Here is a 19,092-nt window from a genome sequence, read left to right on the forward strand (position 1 = left end):
AAGGCACGGTTCAACAGAAAGTTTAAAAAAAGTCAAGTCCAGGGTCAGGAAACAGCTCCTCAAAATATAATCCGTTAGATGTAGCCTAGAATGTGCTTTTAGAGCCATAAAAAAGAGTTATATTGCAGGTTCTTTATGACCCGTTGTGAAAGAGCTTTTGTTCGGTGAGACTGTATCAAGTGTTTCTTCTCCTCCTTGATCTGTGCACCAGTACTTAAGCTACAATGAAAAACAATCCCATGCACCTTTAAATATTTTATTGTTTGAATCAAAATGGCTCTTCTATGCCTAAAATGGACAGAGGTTTATTTTTATCAGGAGATACTGCAACAAATCTTTTGGAAATCTTTTATCAGCGTTCCACTTTGCAACATCCCTGCCGTAAATTTTACCGTGAGGAATTCATTACATAATTGGATGTGGCTCTACCCAATTTATTTTTGCTTCCTGAGAATCCAAACATAATTCATGATTCATGTATAAATTATACACAGGAGCAAGTGATCTGAGTGAAAACTGCATATTGCCTTAAAGAAGACAGCGCTACTCAACTTCAACATGTAACATTTTCATTTTAAAATGGAGAATAAATATGAGAAAGACTTCTGAGCTTTCCTCAATACGTGAGAGAGTGAGACATGGCAAGCCCAGAGGGTGAAGTCTCTGTCAATCCAAAACAATGGAAAAGAAAAATGTACATTAGTAAACATGTAATTTATATGCAAACTTCAGTTCTACCAATCCAGAAAATAAGTTAATGAAGACGACCAGCCAGTAGGAACTGGCACTGCAGAGAGTTATATATTGGAGTGGGGGGAGGGAGATATTTTCTGAATTTTTTTTTTCCCTCTCTCTCTCTCTCTCAGCAGGTATTACCCAAGAAAGTAAGTCCCAGCTTTTAAAATAGGTAGAATAATTCAGCAATAAGTTCTTAAAAGTTCTCAGCTTCTCCAGCTGGGGCCAGTTTTTCAAAATGAGCCACATATAACGAGAATAATGAGAGCTTCTGAATGCTAAGCTCTTCTGAAAAAGTTTTACACCCTGAATCTTCTACCTAGAAATTATGCCTCCAGCCTGCAAAAAGGCAAGACAATCCCTCTGACCTTGTTTTTATCTCTACCCTCGTCTTTCCAGAAGGGCAAAAACTGAGCTAGCTGGAAAAGGTCCACGAATTTTGACATTTCATGACATTTCTCCAAGAAGAAAAAGTATTAAGCAAAACCAAAATTCCCACCAGGAAACATAAAGAGATTGAAAACAAGTCAAAACTATCTCAGAAAGAGCCTTCTATCAGTTTGTCCACTACAGTGCTTCTTGCAGCGTTGAAATGCTTCATTTTCTCCTCTAGCCCATGCTCCCCTGATAAAACACCCCTTTGCTCATCTACCAGCAGGTAGCATGGAAGTCACACAGCTGGAAAGCATCCTGGTGAAAGCAGGCAAGCAGGGAGCTCAGCTGGCAGGGGAAAACCCATGCAGTACTTGGGAAGTACCACCTAGCTCAGGATAGCGTGAGCCGGAATGATGTTAAATTCTTCTGCATGGTCTTTACTATAAGTGGTCTTTCTTTTTTTAATTTTTCCCACCTCAAAAAAACCGAAAGTTGACATTTTCTGCAGCAGCCAAATCCCCTTTCCTTTCTACCTTTCCGCTGTCAGAAAACAGTTTCAGCTTATAAGCCTTAGGGCAGCCCCAACGGGACATAGCTGGAACTGAAATGGGCATCTCCCAGCAGAGAGATTTCATCTCATTGCCAGTGAGCATCTTCCTTATCAGGGCGGGGGAATCCTCCTGATGGGGCATGGGACCTACAGGCTCCTGGAGTAGCACGGTGACATCTGGCACGGCTAAAAGGGACTCAGACCAGAAAGACAGGCAAAGAGAAAGACAAATCCAGAAGAAGAATATAATGACCACGTATTTGCTGAAGCACTGGAAAACACCTTAGAGGGCTTTAAAGTGTGCAAGTAATAATCAAAAATGGTTTTGCTGAAACAAAACCTCATACAAAACCAACTTTTTCACAGAGCTGCCTATTAGTCACACTGGGGACTCGAGAAGGAGACAAATTTGAATAGAAGGAAGTTAGAGATGGGAGAGGAGAAGAGAGGAGATAGTGACACAAACATCCATACTGATGGAAAACAGGAGACTGGGAAGACAGGAAAGTCTCACTACAGGGAAGTCCATGGAGGATGCAAAGAATGAATGCTCCATCCATCTGGAGCAGGTGAAAATTAGGTTTTAGTATTTTAGGAATTTGTTCCTAAGCATCCTTTCAGGGCCTGATTCACTACTCACTGTACTCGATTTAGCCGTGTAAGTGCAGAATCACACAGTAGAAGATAGCATAGTTACTTAAGGCTTCGTAAGACTGAAAGAAAGCATTGGGCTTCTTTTACCTATACAAACTTTTATCTAGCCTTCCCAAAGAAACCCAGTAACAAAAATATTAACCAGTCTTTCCAGAAGAAAAGACATTGTATCCACTCTACAACCCTGTCTCATGTAGCATCCATTATCCAGCACTAAAAGCCACCAAGGTTTTGACAGTCAGAGAACCACCCAACGCTACCAGGTACCTCCCCCATAACAAATAATTTCAAACATGGAAGCAAAGAGATTTTCATCATGTTGTTCTCTAGACTCATTTGGAGCAGAACTGAGCTTGCAGAGTCATTAAAATGTCAATGACCTGCCATTAAAATGCCAATAGTGACACCACAACCAACCAGGGCATAACTTACTATCATTTTTAATGAAACACCAATACAGAAGTGCTTTGAGAAAGCTGTTAGTGGCTACTGAAATACCAAAGTCTAGTCAAGGGAAAATACATACACAGCTTTACGGCCACGGCAAGGTCATCTGCTTGCTGCAAACCAAATCAGAAACGTGCTGTGATGAAGGAGAAAATAGAGATCCCTTTCCATCTTTCAGGGTAACTTTTGGAAAGCAATTACCTTTGATAGGAGCCACTTCTTCCTACTTCATGAGTGGAAAATTATCTGGTTAAATACACACACACACACATATTCCCCCACAAGAAATAAACCAATTTCTTATTTACAAGCACTGAGCATAATTTCTATTATAAATGAAGCCTTTATAAATAAACGTAGAATTACAGAGGTCTGCTAGGAACATCAGCAACAGCTTGACTTACAGCATTTCAAACGAACCAAATCATGGCACTCAGATCGTATTAAAAGTAATTTTTCTATGGAAAATTGGTTTTGCAATTCTCAAGCTCTGCTGTAATAAAACACCCTAGAGTATATTTTTATGTCAGCTGATTCCAGGGACCGATTTGCACTATATATTTGCAATTATTTGGTAAGGATATACCGATGATATAACTCCATCACTAGACAGCCTAAGCTCACCTCTTCAAAAGCAACGCTTGAAGTGTTTTTTCTTCTTGCATTAATCCTCCATGCACTTTAAGTAATTTACGGTTACTTAAAGTTTTACAATTCTAAAAATACTTTGTAGACTGAAACAGATGTTAATCTTCATTTAAAAAAAAAATGATCTTGAACCCAACAGAGAGATAGCACCATTGATTAATAACCAAATTTTCCATCATGTCATCTTTGAAGGATAGTTAAGGAAAACTCCCTTGTGAAATGTATTTTTGAAACATTACTGATGTCTGAATTTCTTTGATTTCCCTCACTCTCCTTTCACTGCTTCCACTCCATAAAAGCTTCTCTGTATCCTTTGGAAATTGTCTTATTTAAAAAAATAAAATAAAATAACATCAAGCAGCTAAAGGAAGTCTGACCCTTTGACTAAAATTACAATTAACAAGCTATGGGACTGAAATCTGTCCCTAAGGCAGATGCATGATCCCAACAAAGTAGACTGGAATAGCTACTGTTGACCTCAACAGGGCCAGAACTTGGCCCACTGCAAACTGTACAAGAATTATTTAAGAAGTAAGTCACTAGACACCCATCCAGAAATCAGGCATCATATTCAAGGTTTACACTTGCTATATCTTCTAGATGATATGAGAATCAACATCAGCTATCATTAGATTGGGAATTTTTATGGCCTCAATAGTGTCACCTTATGCAAAGCAAAACATACAATGGCCAACTATTAATGAAAGAGCATGAAATATTTAGACAGTTTTGCTGGCTTGCAAAATAAGCCAAAATTAGTGCCTCACAGTATTGCATTCCACTAGGATACTATTTTAAAGGTTTCTGTAAGTAGCAGCAACCCCTACAGCTGGTATGCAGGCAAGTCTTACATATTAGGTTTGGTGGAAGAACAACGAGTTTTGGCCACTGCCATATGAATTTACATTCTGGAATCTGATGCTCCCTCTTGAATTACTCAATTGTTTACCCTCCTCTTTGTCATCTTCCTAAATCTTGGTAGACACAAAGCATCTGCCAGGAGGTTATGCTGAAGTCAGTAGGCAGGTCCCACAGAAGAGCTAGCTATGATCTACGACAGCTCCAGCTACACAGTGCAACCAGCGCCTTCTCCAGCTTGCTTGCTGCTTGTCAGACAAATGAGAAAATGTAGTCTGATTAGAGGCTGCTTTCTAAGCAAGTGCCAAAATAAAACTTTCGCCTTACAGAGGGACACAGATTATTTATTAGCGATTATTTCTCTCGAAAACTCTCTCTTCCAGGAAATCATCTTTTCTCTCTTCACTTCAGAAAGTTTACACACAGCTTTCCAGGATGTCACTAAAGTGCGAGCAAACTATTTACATTCCTGCCATATGTCTATCGATATCCTGCAGCTGTCTATCTATCTAATTTACAATTAGATACCAAACTTCTGCTTGCATAACCATTTGCATGCTTCCTTAATTCCATGTTTTTAGCAAAGTAGATTGATTTTTTTGGTTTTTAAATTGGGCCTTATTTTTTTTCCCCAAAAACTTAATCAAGTCTACACATTTCTCTTATTTTAAGCATTCCATACCCTGAGACAGGTAATCAGAGAGATAGTGCTATCTTCACCCTTGGAGGTTTTTAAGATACAGCTATACAAAGCCACCACCAAGTTGGTCTCACACTGACAAGAGACCTGCCCTGGCTGGGAGACTGGACCAGTAATCTCCCAGATCCCATCCCACCAGCTCTCCTATACCTCCCAGATCCTACCAACCTGGCACAGGGACAGGAAACATCACACCCTACTTCTTTCTGAACAAAGTGGTAAGACCCAAGAAGCCACACACCAATAAAGACAGCCCTCATCCATAAGAGACTAAGTATTTTCAGAGGTCTGTAGACACTACAGGCATTAAAACTTCAATTCTGTGCATATCCATATGCCTGCTTCTTAAGTTCAAGCATGTGCTATGACCTGCTTCATGAGTTGACCAACTAAATGCAACAGCAATGCTCCTTAATAAGAGCCACGTATGAAGTATCGTACCCCACCGCAACAGGACCTGCACTTCCGCTGCCTCCATGGTATTTCTTGAGTGTAAATTCAATACTTAAGTCTCACAGAATCACAGAATCATTCAGGTTGGAAAAGACCCTTGGGATCATCGAGTCCAACCATCAGCCCTACTCTACAAAGTTCTCCCCTACACCATATCCCCCAACATCTCATCTAAATGACCCTTAAACACATCCAGGGATGGTGACTCCACCACCTCCCCAGGCAGCCTATTCCACTGTCCGACCACTCTTTCTGTGAAATTTTTTTTCCTAATATCTAGTCTAAACCTCCCCTGTTGGAGTTTAAAGCCATCCCCTCTTGTTCTATCACTAATTGCCTGTGAGAAGAGACCAGCACCAACCTCTCTACAATGCCCTTTCAGGTAGGTGTAGAGAGTGATGAGGTCTCCCCTCAGCCTTCTCTTCCTCAAGCTAAACAGTCCCAGCTCCTTCAATCGCTCCTCACAGGATTTATTCTCCAGGTCCTTCACCAGCTTCATTGCCCTCCTCTGCACTCGCTCCAGCACCTCGATATCTCTCTCGTATTGAGGTGCCCAAAAATGGACACAATACTCAAGGTGTGGCCTCACCAGTGCAGAGTACAGGGGGACTATCACCTCCCTACTTCTGCTGGTCACACTGTTTCTAATACAAGCCAGGATGCCCTTGGCTTTCTTGGCCACCTGGGCACACTGCTGGCTCATGTTCAGCTGCTTGTCAGTTAGAACCCCCAGATCCTCTCTTCCAGACAGCTCTCCAGCCACACCTCCCCAGGCCTGTAGCGATGCATGGGGCTGTTGTGGCCCAAGTGCAGGACCTGGCACGTGCCTTGTTGAAGTTCATCCCGTTGATGTTGGCCCATGGATCCAATCTATCCAAGTCTCTCTGTAGTGCCTCCCTATCTTCATGCAGATCGACACTCCCACTTAACTTGGTGTTATCTCTGAACTTATTGATGATACACTCTACGTCCTTATCAAGATCATCAATAAAGATGCTGAACAGAAATGGTCCCAACATCAAGCCCTGAGGAACACCACTTGTGTGGATTTAGCTGGATTTAGCTCCACTGATGATCAAACGCCCCAAATAAAAACCTTTTATAGCTCAAAGCCAAGATGCAATTGAGCCAACATGTAAGCTCCCTGTGTGCATCCGTGTGCAGGCTAAAAGCCACCTGCAACATAGGAAAACACCTTGGGAAACTCTGTGGATGAACACTGGACTTTTCTGTGTGTGTGTGTGCGTTGTGTTGTGAGCAGCCGCTATAAGGGATGGGCAAGTTTTTAATTCTTGTGCCATCCCCCAGCATCACATTGTAATTGTCATGCAGAGGATGCAATCTCTGCAAGTCCTGGGAAAAACCTCAGCATATATGTCTCAGAGATGAATGGCTGACAGGTATTTTTCCAGGGCTCCAGGGGGAAGTAGGGGAAAAATTAATTTCCTAATCCAAAGAAAAGACTTAGAGATTTTAATTTTTTTTCCCTAACCTGAACTAGTATTAAAATTATATATAGATATCAGAAAAAAGATAATCAAGTTTTCCTTTTTGGTGAAACAACATTCTAGAAAGAAAGACATTTTAGGTTAATTAAAATAAGTTACATTCGATGAAAAGAAAAAGCCTCACTTTCCTCTTTTCCTATTAAAACAGAGTAAGAGTTACAATTCTAAATGAAAGTCATTTTACAACTAAAAAATATATCAATTCTGCAAATATCAAGAAGACATTCTGACATTTTCAAATTTATTTTTGTCTTACTTCCGCTCAAAAGAAAATGCCATTAAAATTGATGAGCTTTAACAAGCAATTTTATTTTGAAGAAACAGCCTTTTCCAAGAGAAAATTGTTTCAATGGAATTTTTTTTTCTGTTTTGATCACTAACTAATTATTTGAAGACACTGGAGTTCTCTGATCCTGGACATATGATACGGATTATAGTGAAACCAGCTGGAGATTAAATTTCTAACTCACATATGGAGCTCATGACCCTCTTTATGAATCATCACACCGTTTGTTTAATATTTAATGCAACTCTTAGTTACTCTGAAGAAAACGTTGAACAACAGGGGCCCATAAAATTAAAATCACACAGCAAAATCACAGCTACTTGCAAATCCTCTCTCTTCTTTGGGACTTCCATCACAAATCTGTCTGATCTAGGTTCATTAAGTTTATTTTTTCAGTCCCGAGATGGTAAGATGTGATGGAACACTAAAATTTTATATAAACATCTCTGATTACAGCTTGCAAGCCACAAGAGATCCAGCCTCGCCTTTCATGCAAACCTAGGCATGATAGTATCTTGAGATTAAAAAGAAATATTTCTGAGCACGTTAATCTACTGAAGTCTTAGGAAGAGTGGGAAATTAAAACTGTGCAACTCTAGATATAATTTTACTATCCTAAATGCACAGGCCATGCATGCTGGAAAAGTCGTGATCTTTCTTTCTCCAGCTCCTTAACTCACCAGTTTGAAAAATCAATCTGGAAAATTATCAGTAGGTACCTATAGATCTGCAAACCTGCAGTCAGGAACACTTTATCTACCTATTTTGCCAAAGCTGAAAGCAATATACTTTTTCTAAATGCATTTGTACAGCTTCTAAAAACTGCCATTGTGTTAAGTGCTATCAAATGAGTTGTGCGAGAAGTTTAAAGCTTCCCCCACTGCCTTGTGTGAGCAAGGTCAGTGAAGTCAAGGCAAAACCCAGCTCCCATCCTGTCAACCTGAATCTGTCTTTTGTTCAAAGACCTGTTTCCACTCAATATGAAGACACGTCTCACCTCCAGCTTTCAGACCAAAGCACAGATTTGCATCCAATCCCTGACAGACATCCAATGAGCAAAATCTCTTTACAGCCATGTTATTTTCTGGTATCAAGCATCCCTCTGCCTTTCCTTTTGGTCCCATCAGCACTCCCATTCCAATTTACCCTTATAGTACCAACAAATTGCACACCTCCTCGCCCCTTGATGCCTATTTCAACCTGGAATTGATTGATACAGCATTAGTCAAGTCATATAAGGCTCGCATGGTTCACTGCTAATAATTTGGCATCAATAGGCATGACCGTTTAAAAGTTCCTTTTAATAATATAATGACTGGTTGAGTGGATTCAGTGTTAAAAGATTGCGGAGTTGTGTCTTTGCTCAAAAGCGGTGCTCCACACAAGTCTCAAAGCACGAGCAGTGTTGATCACTTCATGCCAGGTAGAGTTAGGTGTGCAGCTGGAAAACATCAGCGGTTGTACCAATTTGAAATGCTGCTGCTGACGCTCCTCAGCTGCTGCTGTCCTGCCTGTGCAGAGCCAGAGGCAGGTGACGTACAAGCACTCCTCATCCTGTCCAAGGCAGGTTACCACAGCCCACACCAAAGGCTGCTGACACTGTCCTTAAGAGCAGATGAAAGGCTTTCTCACCGTCCTTTCTGCAGCTCTGCAGTGCTTTTTCAGTCCTGCAAAAGCCAGTGTCCGCAGGAGAAAAATGCATATGCAAAGAGTCGCACGTGCAAAATGGAGCACTGTGCATCTCCAAATCTGCATGTGCCACAAGCAGTTTATACATCTGCCAAGTGAAAAGCATGCAACTGCAGCCCTGACTTCTGCATGGCCTCTCTCTACCTCAGCACTGAGCATCCGCAGAGCATTTGCCTGGCTGTTGAGGTTACTGTCTCTGTAAACTTGAACCCATCTGAAGGGGTAGCTGTGGGCACAGAAATCCCAAGTCACCCATCTCTCTAAGCAGGGCAGCAGCAGCAGGGAGATACCCTCTTCCTCTGAAAATACCAAGCACCCACTCAGTGGAAAAAACAGTTACCTAAAGGAGATTTTTTCTCCCATGAAACCACCTGTGGGGCCCTTTACCAAATTATGTATGTAAGTATAAGACGTTCCAAGGCCAGCAATATTGTCCTTGTCATCTCTCGCAGCTTTGCACTCTGCATAACTATTCCAGCAGCACTTTATTCTGTGCTCCCCAGCAGAATTAATTAATGTTTGCACAGTACTTTGAAGATGAAAGTACTAAGCGACTGCTAAGTATCAGGCCAAGTTCTCGGCTGGTTTAAAAAATGGCATTTGCAGCACGGCATCTGGGCCCATGATCACCCTGTCTCATGTAGAAAATGTGGAAAAAAGAATTTAAAAAAAGAAATAAAAAATACGTAAGAAAAAGAATACAGAAAAAGAATATATAGAAACATGTAGAACAGCAGCACTTAAGTAATAACCTTCATGCTTTTCCCAGAGTCCCTCTTTCTGCAAGTGAAGATTACAAATCTGCAGAGCCACGACACCATTCTCCTTCAAACCTCCTTAAAACTCACCTCTGCTGAGATGCCTACAAATCATTCGGCACTGATTAGCCAGCTGATGTACTGTGACTTCTGCACATTACACTCAGTATAACCATCCTGCTCTTAATGTTGGCCCGCCCCATCTGTTTACTCAATGTGCTGCTTCTTTTCTGTCCTCTGCCTTAAGCATTTGCAGGGTTTCTTTCTTATATATAGGTGCCAGGCCCAGCCCAGGGATACACATACACCAACAAAATATCTTTCCAGTCCTTTGCAGGCTACATATAATATGGACATGCAAAAGTCAGTCTCAAAGGATAAGCCTCACAAGGTTTAGATCCACTTACTGAGATGTGTATGCTCCTGTATAAAAACGTTGATCACAGAAAGCAACCCAGGAGGTTTAACTCATGCACATGTTATACGTAAAGCAGTTGTGTGCTTTTCCAAAAGGCATTGTGCTGCTGCAGTTTAAGGGCTAAACTCACTGCTTATGTTAGATTTCCTTTTTTTCTCAATAGCAAGAATTCCTCTTAAATTTGCAAACACATGATCCAAGAGAAAGTTTCACTGGTGAGTCAGTCTGACACTTGAATAAACTGCAATAGTTATAAGGGGAGACAAAGTGACTCTTTAAATATTATAGAGACTGGCAAGAATGCCTTCCTCTGGGGCTTGCAATAACACAGCTGGTGCTGAGAGGATAGGATGTAGCAGCAGACTGCACGCATCTCATGCCGGGAACCCACAGCTGATGGGAGAAGCTGGACTTGTGTGGGATAAAGCACTAGCAATGAGCAAGATCATCTGAGGGTGAGGTATTAGAATGAGTTGCCTCATTGACTGCAAAGGGACTGATGCTGCATGGCTTGGATCTGGCCAAGTATCTCATCACATTCACATGATCTAGGAGCCAAACTCAGACTCACTTCAGAAAAACACAGCTCCAGTTATTTCAGTAGGAAGCCATGCATGCAAAGGGTGTCAATACTCTTTCCATGGCCTTGCTAGACCTTTATGTTTTCAACACCTTGACTACATCAGTTGTACTAGCTATTCACAGAGATACAAGAGGAGAGCCCTCAAACCTCTTCCCATGTGCAACAGCAAGACTCTACACACTGAAATGCCTAAAATAGTGCTGGACTTCTAGGTATTAAAATGAAAATGTTACACCAAAAAGGAGTTCCCATGTTGTGAGATTCCAGTGTTACATATTCCAAGGACACTGCCTTTGCAACAAGCCTTTTTTTCAAAGAAGGTAAACTGAAGAGAAAATTGGGGCCGGCAATCTCAAGTTTTTCATCTGTACTCCCTCAGTGCAACAGTACTGCTCAAAACACATGAGGAGAGGATGCCCCTACCCACTCAAAACCCAGGAGTCTGCCTGTATACACACACTGCCTGTCGCAGAGAGTCACAGATGCAACCAAGTGGGCTAACTTCCAAGCCTTGTGCCTTGGGCAAAGCTCAATATTTCCCCATCTGGCTCCAGTTCCTTCTTACCCCTCCAGTCTGTTTCGTGCTCCTGCTTTCCAACTGAAGCCTCTCTCCATTGAGAAACATCCCTTCTGCCTCTTTAGCATGACTTAGGCTGATGCTCTGCACTCGTAGCCTTAATCTCTAGAGAGCGGGGATGAGATTTTCAAAAGCACTTAGTGTTGACCTACCTCTGCTCTAAATCAGTCTAATCATATTAGGTTAACTATATTTAAGTTTGGCCATGTATATTTTGTCATAATAAACTTACCCCAAAGGAATGCTGCTGTTTTAAAACAAGATTACTAGACCTGTGACTATATTTATGCATCTCAAAAAAGAATCTGATTTTCCAGTTCCGTGGAATTTTTTTGGAACATGTTGAATATTTAGCACTGGTGGAACAGAGGTCAATGCAATTATATCCTACATCTTAAAAGGAAACAGTCCCCTCGAAATTCAGTGCTAAAGAAGTGCTTCACTGGAGACCTTAAGGCTCAAAACTCCAAAAACTAACGTTTAAAATTAATAGCAACCTCAACCCAGTCAGAATGTGCTTTTTTTCTTCAGCATCCATGAACAGCTCTGCACAACCAAGACCCAAATACCAATATAGGACTTTTATCTCTCACCTCCTCCCTTTTTTTTAAAAAAAACCTGCCAGGCAGTGGGTGTTTCTAAATGGTACAAGAAGTGACTGTCAGCTGTCACCAGCTCTTTTCCAACACACAAACACTGGAGAACCACTTCTCAACTTAGTCCATATGGCACCTCCAGAAAGACCACAGTAATAGTTGGAGAGCTTTGGCCATTAAGCTCATACAGCGTAGGACTAAATGTACCCTTACAGACCTGGGGTTTTTTTAAAAAATAATATGTTGAACCTTCTTCTGTTGAGTTTTCTCTTTTGAGATACATGTATTTTATTTTTTTTTAACAGAATCCATAATTGGTCTATCTAAATGACTGACAGCGAAGGTGAAGGAACAGCCTGTTAGTCTTGACTGTTGGGGTAATGAATAGAGAAGCTGACATGTTAAATTTCTTCACCTACAATTGAAATTACAAATTATAGACTTTTACATTACCATAATACCAAGTTCATCTTAAAAATAGAATGATTCCTTGGGGGTGTATTTATAACGAAAAAATACATAGCTAATACTGTACCTAGCATCTCTTCATATATTCATATAATTGGACTGATTGTTCCTATTTTGTTCCTATTTTTGAAAATTAAGAAGCAGAATCAGATCATCTTGTAATTTTCAAAAGGTCCATCGTTTTGCTTCAGCAGAACATCCCTAAATTTTCAAAAGATGTCTAGAATTTAACATATCCTCTTGCTCTCCCTACAGCTACTTGGTAGACTGCATCTTCCCAGCTTGGTCAAGGGCCAGTTTATCTGAGCCTCTACAAACTTTGTAGGAAGCAGAACTGAGATCTGAAGAAGTCTGTAGGAACTAAAGTTTCCACCCCATAAGAACCCCTTAATTCGGCCTTCATCCCTAAGCAAACAGCTTCTGTGAAACAAATCATTGAGTACAAATTAATCAGTTTGTGTGAGAATAAACACAGCCCATCAATAAAAGCAAAGCAATAAACCACAGGGAAATGCCTCCAAGCCAGACACACTGCATTTAAACTCTCTAATTTATTTTGCATGGGAGGGAGGGGAGAGAGCTCTTACAACTTTTGTCTAAATTAGACTTAATTCAAATCATGCTGGTACAAAACCTCAAGGCCCAGCCCCTAATAGCTGTGTAACTGTCTGTGGCAGTGCAGAGGAGACAAAGGTGATCTGCATTGTGGGATGCCAGGAGGAGGGGGGCACTGAGGAAGGGGTAGATGCAGTCAGCCTGGCCCCAGATCCTCTCCTCCATCCCAAGACAGACCTGGGCAATAAAACCCTTGATCTGTCCCAAAGTCTTGATAGCACCTGGGGTGGCGACTAAAGTCATGGCGGAGCAGGGTCAAAGTGAGATACCTCAGCCGTGGTGCTTTCCGTTCCTCTGGATTTTCTATACCTTTAGTGTACATGGCCCTGTTGGCAATGCTGCTTCCTACTGACTATTCCACAGAAAAAAAATCAGCCTCAAGCCATCTGCACGATGAATTCCCCTACAGCTCAGTTAAGTGCTGCCTGCCTTCAATTACATTGGTGTGCCTCAATCTTATGAAATATTTTCAATTTCCAGAACAGTTTTGACATGGGGAGAGAAGAAGGGACAAGGAAGAACAATAACTTCCAATAAAATTTGGCACTGCTCAGGATTTCTTTCACCTCAGCAAAAAATCCTCTTAAGTCACAAATAAATATATCTTATTAAGTTAGCAGGATCTTCTCCTAATAGTGCAATTAGCTTTCATAGGAGATAGGCCCATGCACTGTCTTGAGAATAGACTCTCAGGTATATATAGGCATGTAACACTGGGCACACTTCTCTCAAATTAAGGAAAGCATTTGTCATTTCCAGTGTCGACACTGAAGAAGTGGTGGTTTAAATGTTATATTAGCATCAAACCCCAAGGGACCCTCTGAGCAGCCCCTCTCAAGGAGCAAGCCCCTGCATCAAGTTCTGCAACTCCCCTTTTGCAGTCTGAAGGAGGAGAAGCGCTGCCAGGGAGCATCACCTGCACGGGAGGAGGCAGCAAGGCCCCCAACACTGCAATGAGCTCAGTAACAAGTCACGGCTATGACGTCTGGAAGACTTTGAGACTTCACCTCTTGCAACCAGGTAAGGTGCTTCTGCAGCGGTCCCATCCCATCCCAACCTCCCACAGAGGTCCAGAGCTCACCCCCTTGCTTTGCAGCCCTACTTGGTACAACACGCAGAGACATACCTGCGCATCGCCTACCGCTCTGTGAATTACGCAAAAGCAGCTTTGTTTTATTTCAATTACTGCGGGGTTGGTAAATTGTAACCCTTATCCATCAATAGGATGGTCTTCATTAGTCTGTTCCCCGTCATTTAACATGACTATAAGCCATCGCCAAACAGATTATACTGACTATTCCATTAATATCCTGTATTCAGCAAATGGGGAGGAAATTGTATTATTCTGGTAACGGTTTAATGTTTGCCACCAGACACACAAGGCAAATGTGTCCAGGAAATGCTTACTTGCCCAATGTCACCTGATGGATAAGTCCAGACACACTATTCATCTTGCAAGGAAGCCACAAGAAATAACTGCAAAGAAAGTAGAGCCACCACAGAGTAAGAAGAAAATGAGCTAATAAATACTGCTGCACCATATCCTAGCATGCAAAGCAATGTTTTATTACACATTTTAAAATTAATACGTGCTATTTTGTTGGTATCAACACATGGTCAAAATGCCTGATCCTTCACACTCCACAAACCCTATGCAGCGACAAAATCGAACCCCACCGTTGGCACTTCATCACCTGTGCGAAGGCACAGAATAAAGCGCTCAAGCCCCCACCCTTCGTGCACAGCCGATATTAAAAGCGGTGTAAGCTGTTTTCTTCTTCTCAAGAGCAGTTTTCTCATCTGGCTCCCACAGGCCATGTTTACATTTCCCTACAACAGTTTTTCCTTGTCTTCTCCTTCACCTACATATAACCTCTGAATCACGTTACTGGCCTTAATTTAACAAAAAAAAAAAAAATCAAAACCTACACACACTCAAAAAAACCCCAACTGAAAAAACCCCCACAACCCTAGTATCTGGATTGCAGCAGCTATGTTTCCCGTTGGCTCCTTCTTTATCCCAAGGAGAAGCAGCATTTCCAGATCACAACTCACATGGGAGAAATCACCTTCTGAGGGTGTCCATGTTTCTCAACCAGCCAGGAGGACGCTTTTCACGCAGGTGCCCTGGGAGAGATGCATCCTCACCCAGCTGGAACCCCTTCATGATTTCCCTGGTTTAGGCCCCAGGTGGGGGTCAGGAGGATAGCAATAACAACACTCAGCGCTGCACAATTTCCAGCTTCTCTTCAGCTTACACCATGTAATATCTGGAACATCTAACAATTATTAATTGCACCTAACTGTAAACTGTAAAATAGATGGGGGAATGCACAAATAAAACTCTGGCACATCTGCAGCTTAGCCCCTACTCTTCAGCTGGGTTCAGCTTTACCATGCAAAGTTTGACCCATCCGTTATATATATCCTATAACTGAGTTTTGCAAAATTTGTCAATCTGCAAGGCTTGTCAACAAAACCAGTTCAAGAGATGTAAGCGGCAATCTGAGAAGATACTCCCCAGGAATTAGATTTTGTAAACAAACATTTCAGCTAATTGCATTCTTGTTCTCAGTGCAATGAAGGCCCCATTTAGACAAAGCATTTGTCTACGGAGTTTAGTTTCTTCCATTTAATGAACGCTGATCCTGTCTTAGCCTCGGCTGGTATATCATCAGGATCAACATGAAATGCTAATGGAGAAAGATGCTTAATATCATTTCAAGTGTTTAAGTTACAACCGCAGCTATTAAAGCAAATCCATTTTACCTGTTCCTCCCCAGGCTCCCCAGTGAGACAGATTTAAAAGTTTCCATGGGGAGAAGTGATTCATAAATGGCTACACATCAGAGAAGAAAGCCTTTCATCGTTAATTACAGCCAGTGTTTTCCGAACCAAAACTGGTCATTTCGCCGGCACAAGTAATTAGTGAGGCTCATTTTATTTCGTTGCCTTCACAAATTAGTCCACTTTTTAAAAAGCAAGGTGGCTGTCTCCAGCAGTAGGGATAACCATGTCAGCCAGACAGGAAAATAAGGTTTTGTGCTCCACTTGTAGCCCACAGCAGAGAAATCCAACAGGTTCCCCAATTTTCAGTCCCCTTGCTGATTCAATGCAGAAATCAGTGTTGCTTGTTGTGGCATCCCTAACACGAGACTTTGCAGTGCACCCGTGTAAGATGATCACCGCAGTCCTGTGAATCTAGTTCTTTGCACTGAGAAAAGCTTCCTGGTTTTCAAACTTTCCCAGTGCTAAGCCAAAGTCCAGGATGTGAAATAGCCACAGCAGCAAGGAGGAGGAGGAGGAGGATGCTTCCTGTCCCTCATCCCTTTAGAGCAACTGCAGCAGGTCCAGCCCATTGCATCTGTGGCATCCTTGTACCGCACGCTTTGGGGATATCACAAAAATAGCAGGAGGGGATGATGCATTATAAAAGATGCTGGTCTTCACTCACCCAGAGAGAACACTCTCAGACACCATCTGCATTTTAAAGCAGGATTGTTTCTTTCTTCCCATGGCTCGGACTGCCCCTCAGCCTCTTTTAGGAGCAACTTCTCTGGGGCAGAGCTTCCGGTGGACACGCCTGCCAAGATCCCAGTTTTGAACTAGGCACCCGAAATACCAGTCGGAGCCCCCAGCACTTGCCAGACAGAGCACGATGCTGGCAGCTATCGTTGGAAATGCGGAAGTTATCCTCGCGCAGATTTTAAAAGGCCACTGTTTATGCATGTAAATTCTGAAGGGCATTAGCAGCATCACTGACACACACTGACAGCCAGCCCAGCTCCGGGAAGGGAATAAGCAGCAGCTACTGCCTGAATAATTGATGTGCTTTTACTCTGCCCCATGGCCCAGTTATTACATTGCTCACTCTCTTCAACTGCCTGTGGTTTCTAAATTAATTAGAAATCTTAATGTCATGGCCAGCCGGTTTAAAAAAGAAAAAAAAAAAAAAAAGCACCGAGAACAAAAGAAAAAAGAGCTTCTCATGCCCTTGAGCCTTGGGATCTCTTACTTTGGACTGGCCACACAGGGAATAAAAGCACAGTCTCAGTTTCTGAAGCTTCGTACCCCATTTGCTGATGCTAACAGCAGCACAGCATGAAATCCACTCCACCTGCAAAAGGCCCCTGTTTCATGGGGGTGAACACCCCCATCAAGGTCACCTCTCCCATAAGATGGGGCAAAGCCTTTCCTACGGGACGGCGCACACGCGGAGCAGCTAGCATCTCTTCAACACAATGAAATATGTCTGATACGTCCCTAGCCCGGCCATTGCAACCTAGTGCCACGCAGTACCAAACGAAAGGATCCTGCTGAAGCTTGGATGAATTACGGAGCTCATGGTTGTCCTGCTCTTACAGTTGACAGAGCTAAATGACTCTGTGGGATCCCTTTCACAGGCTAAAAAAAAATTGCGTGCAACCACCTGACCTCAGAGAACAGGAGAAGCTGATAAAAATGACACATTGATCAAATATAACAACGTGAGTGGCCGTTTCTTTGCTACATACATATCCTTATCTACTTACAATATTGCTTATGCTTAAACTTTAAAACAATATCTATAGCTTTTAAGAAACCCAGTGGGAATAATTCCCCTGTTTGAGCCACATTGCATTAAAGCGTGGGTAGTTTTGTTCTAAGTCCTCAGAAAGCACTTAGCCATGAAGAATCTGGAGGTATTTTTAGTTTCTTACTTGCAAAAAGAAATCCTGATTTTTTTAAAAATCTCTTTACAACTGTACCAAAAGCATAAATAAACATAAACAATTGGATTCATTGAGATAATTTTAAATTGCACAGATAACTTAGGCTAGTATTTCACCTTCTTATAAAAGAGCAGTGAAATACCAGTGAAACTCAACAGTGCAGCACAGTCTTCCTCTTTGCCAACACATCATGTCTTCCTGTCATCTACAGGATACTGGAGGGGGAGAAAGGTATAAACCACCTTTCCATTATTCCCCTTGGGAAATTCATTATTTTAAAGAAATTGGATTTTTCAATCATTCTTTTTGACATGGATAAACGAACTTATACTCAAAGCAATGAATTTGAGTCCCCGGTAAAGTTATCCTACATTTCCTGTACGTGTTAAGTGCCCGAACATGACAGTCCCAGGGCTGAGAAATGAGCTGGAGATAGCGACACAAGGCTTTACAGAGTTATAAATGCCACTGTAAATCCTAATGGAAGTATCCAACAAAACGAATCCCAGTCATTAGCACATGGAAGGCAATTCAAAACAGTGAGCGCAAACTACAGGAGAGTGTTGCTCTCTAAAAACTTAATGCATTCCGATCAAGCGTTGATTTGCTCCTAGAGCTTCTTCCTCTACCTATTTTTCCTCTCCTGTCATAATTCTGCGTTACATTGATGTGGGCAGAGTCCACCACAAAAAAATTCCAGAAGGATCAAAGCAAGTTGAAAATCTAAGCCCTTTCAGTGTGTTTCAACATCTCTCCTGAGAACTGAGATTGTGCTTCCATTTGTAGGGTGGGAGAATGGGCTTCCAGCAAATTGTAATGCTGACACATGAAGGCGGCAATATTGGTTCACCCTATGATTTGTTTGCATTTGTCATCTTGGCTTTTATACTGCCTCTAAAATGCACGTGCTAATTATCAGCAGTATGGCACTGCAGATGTAGTGAACACAAGATGTCACTCACATGCATTTTTCAAACCCAAGCAATGAATTGAAGTGTCTCACAAGAACATGTTACGTGTTCATACTGCAGCCTTTCTGACCCCTGCAACATCTATCTGTATCTCTTCACATTTGTGTTTTTAAATCCCACTATGCTTGCTTTGCTATACTCAAATGTACAGACCTATACATTATATATTTTGCTCTCCATACTGTGGCATCTACATACATCTCCTCTCACTTTGAAGGTATTATATTAATTATTACAAAAACTAACTGAAAGGCTCAGCTCATGTAGATTCCTCTAGGTTATTCGCAGTAATAATGAAGCCATGTACAGGCTTTAAGGCAGACATGGGGTCCTAATCCCTTCTCTGGATCACTGTACAGCTGGAAGGATGTACCAGCTGAAGCACGACTGCCACTCTTCAACATGGCCATGCCCTCCTTGCCCAACTTTTACATCACTTGTCTCCAGACAGGAGCAAAGTGCAAAACCACACAAGGTCCTGCAGGGGTGCT

General features: G+C 41.9%; 1 protein-coding gene across 1 annotated transcript in view; it reads right to left on the reverse strand.

Moving 5' to 3' along the window:
• The window catches only part of ADGRL3 (adhesion G protein-coupled receptor L3), a 514,733-nt gene that overhangs the window by 403,297 nt on the left and 92,344 nt on the right, over window positions 1-19,092 (reverse strand). The gene's annotated exons all lie outside the window — the stretch shown is intronic.

The sequence above is a fragment of the Strix uralensis genome, chromosome 4 (genome assembly GCF_047716275.1).
Source record: "Strix uralensis isolate ZFMK-TIS-50842 chromosome 4, bStrUra1, whole genome shotgun sequence".
NCBI classification, from domain to species: Eukaryota; Metazoa; Chordata; class Aves; order Strigiformes; family Strigidae; genus Strix; species Strix uralensis.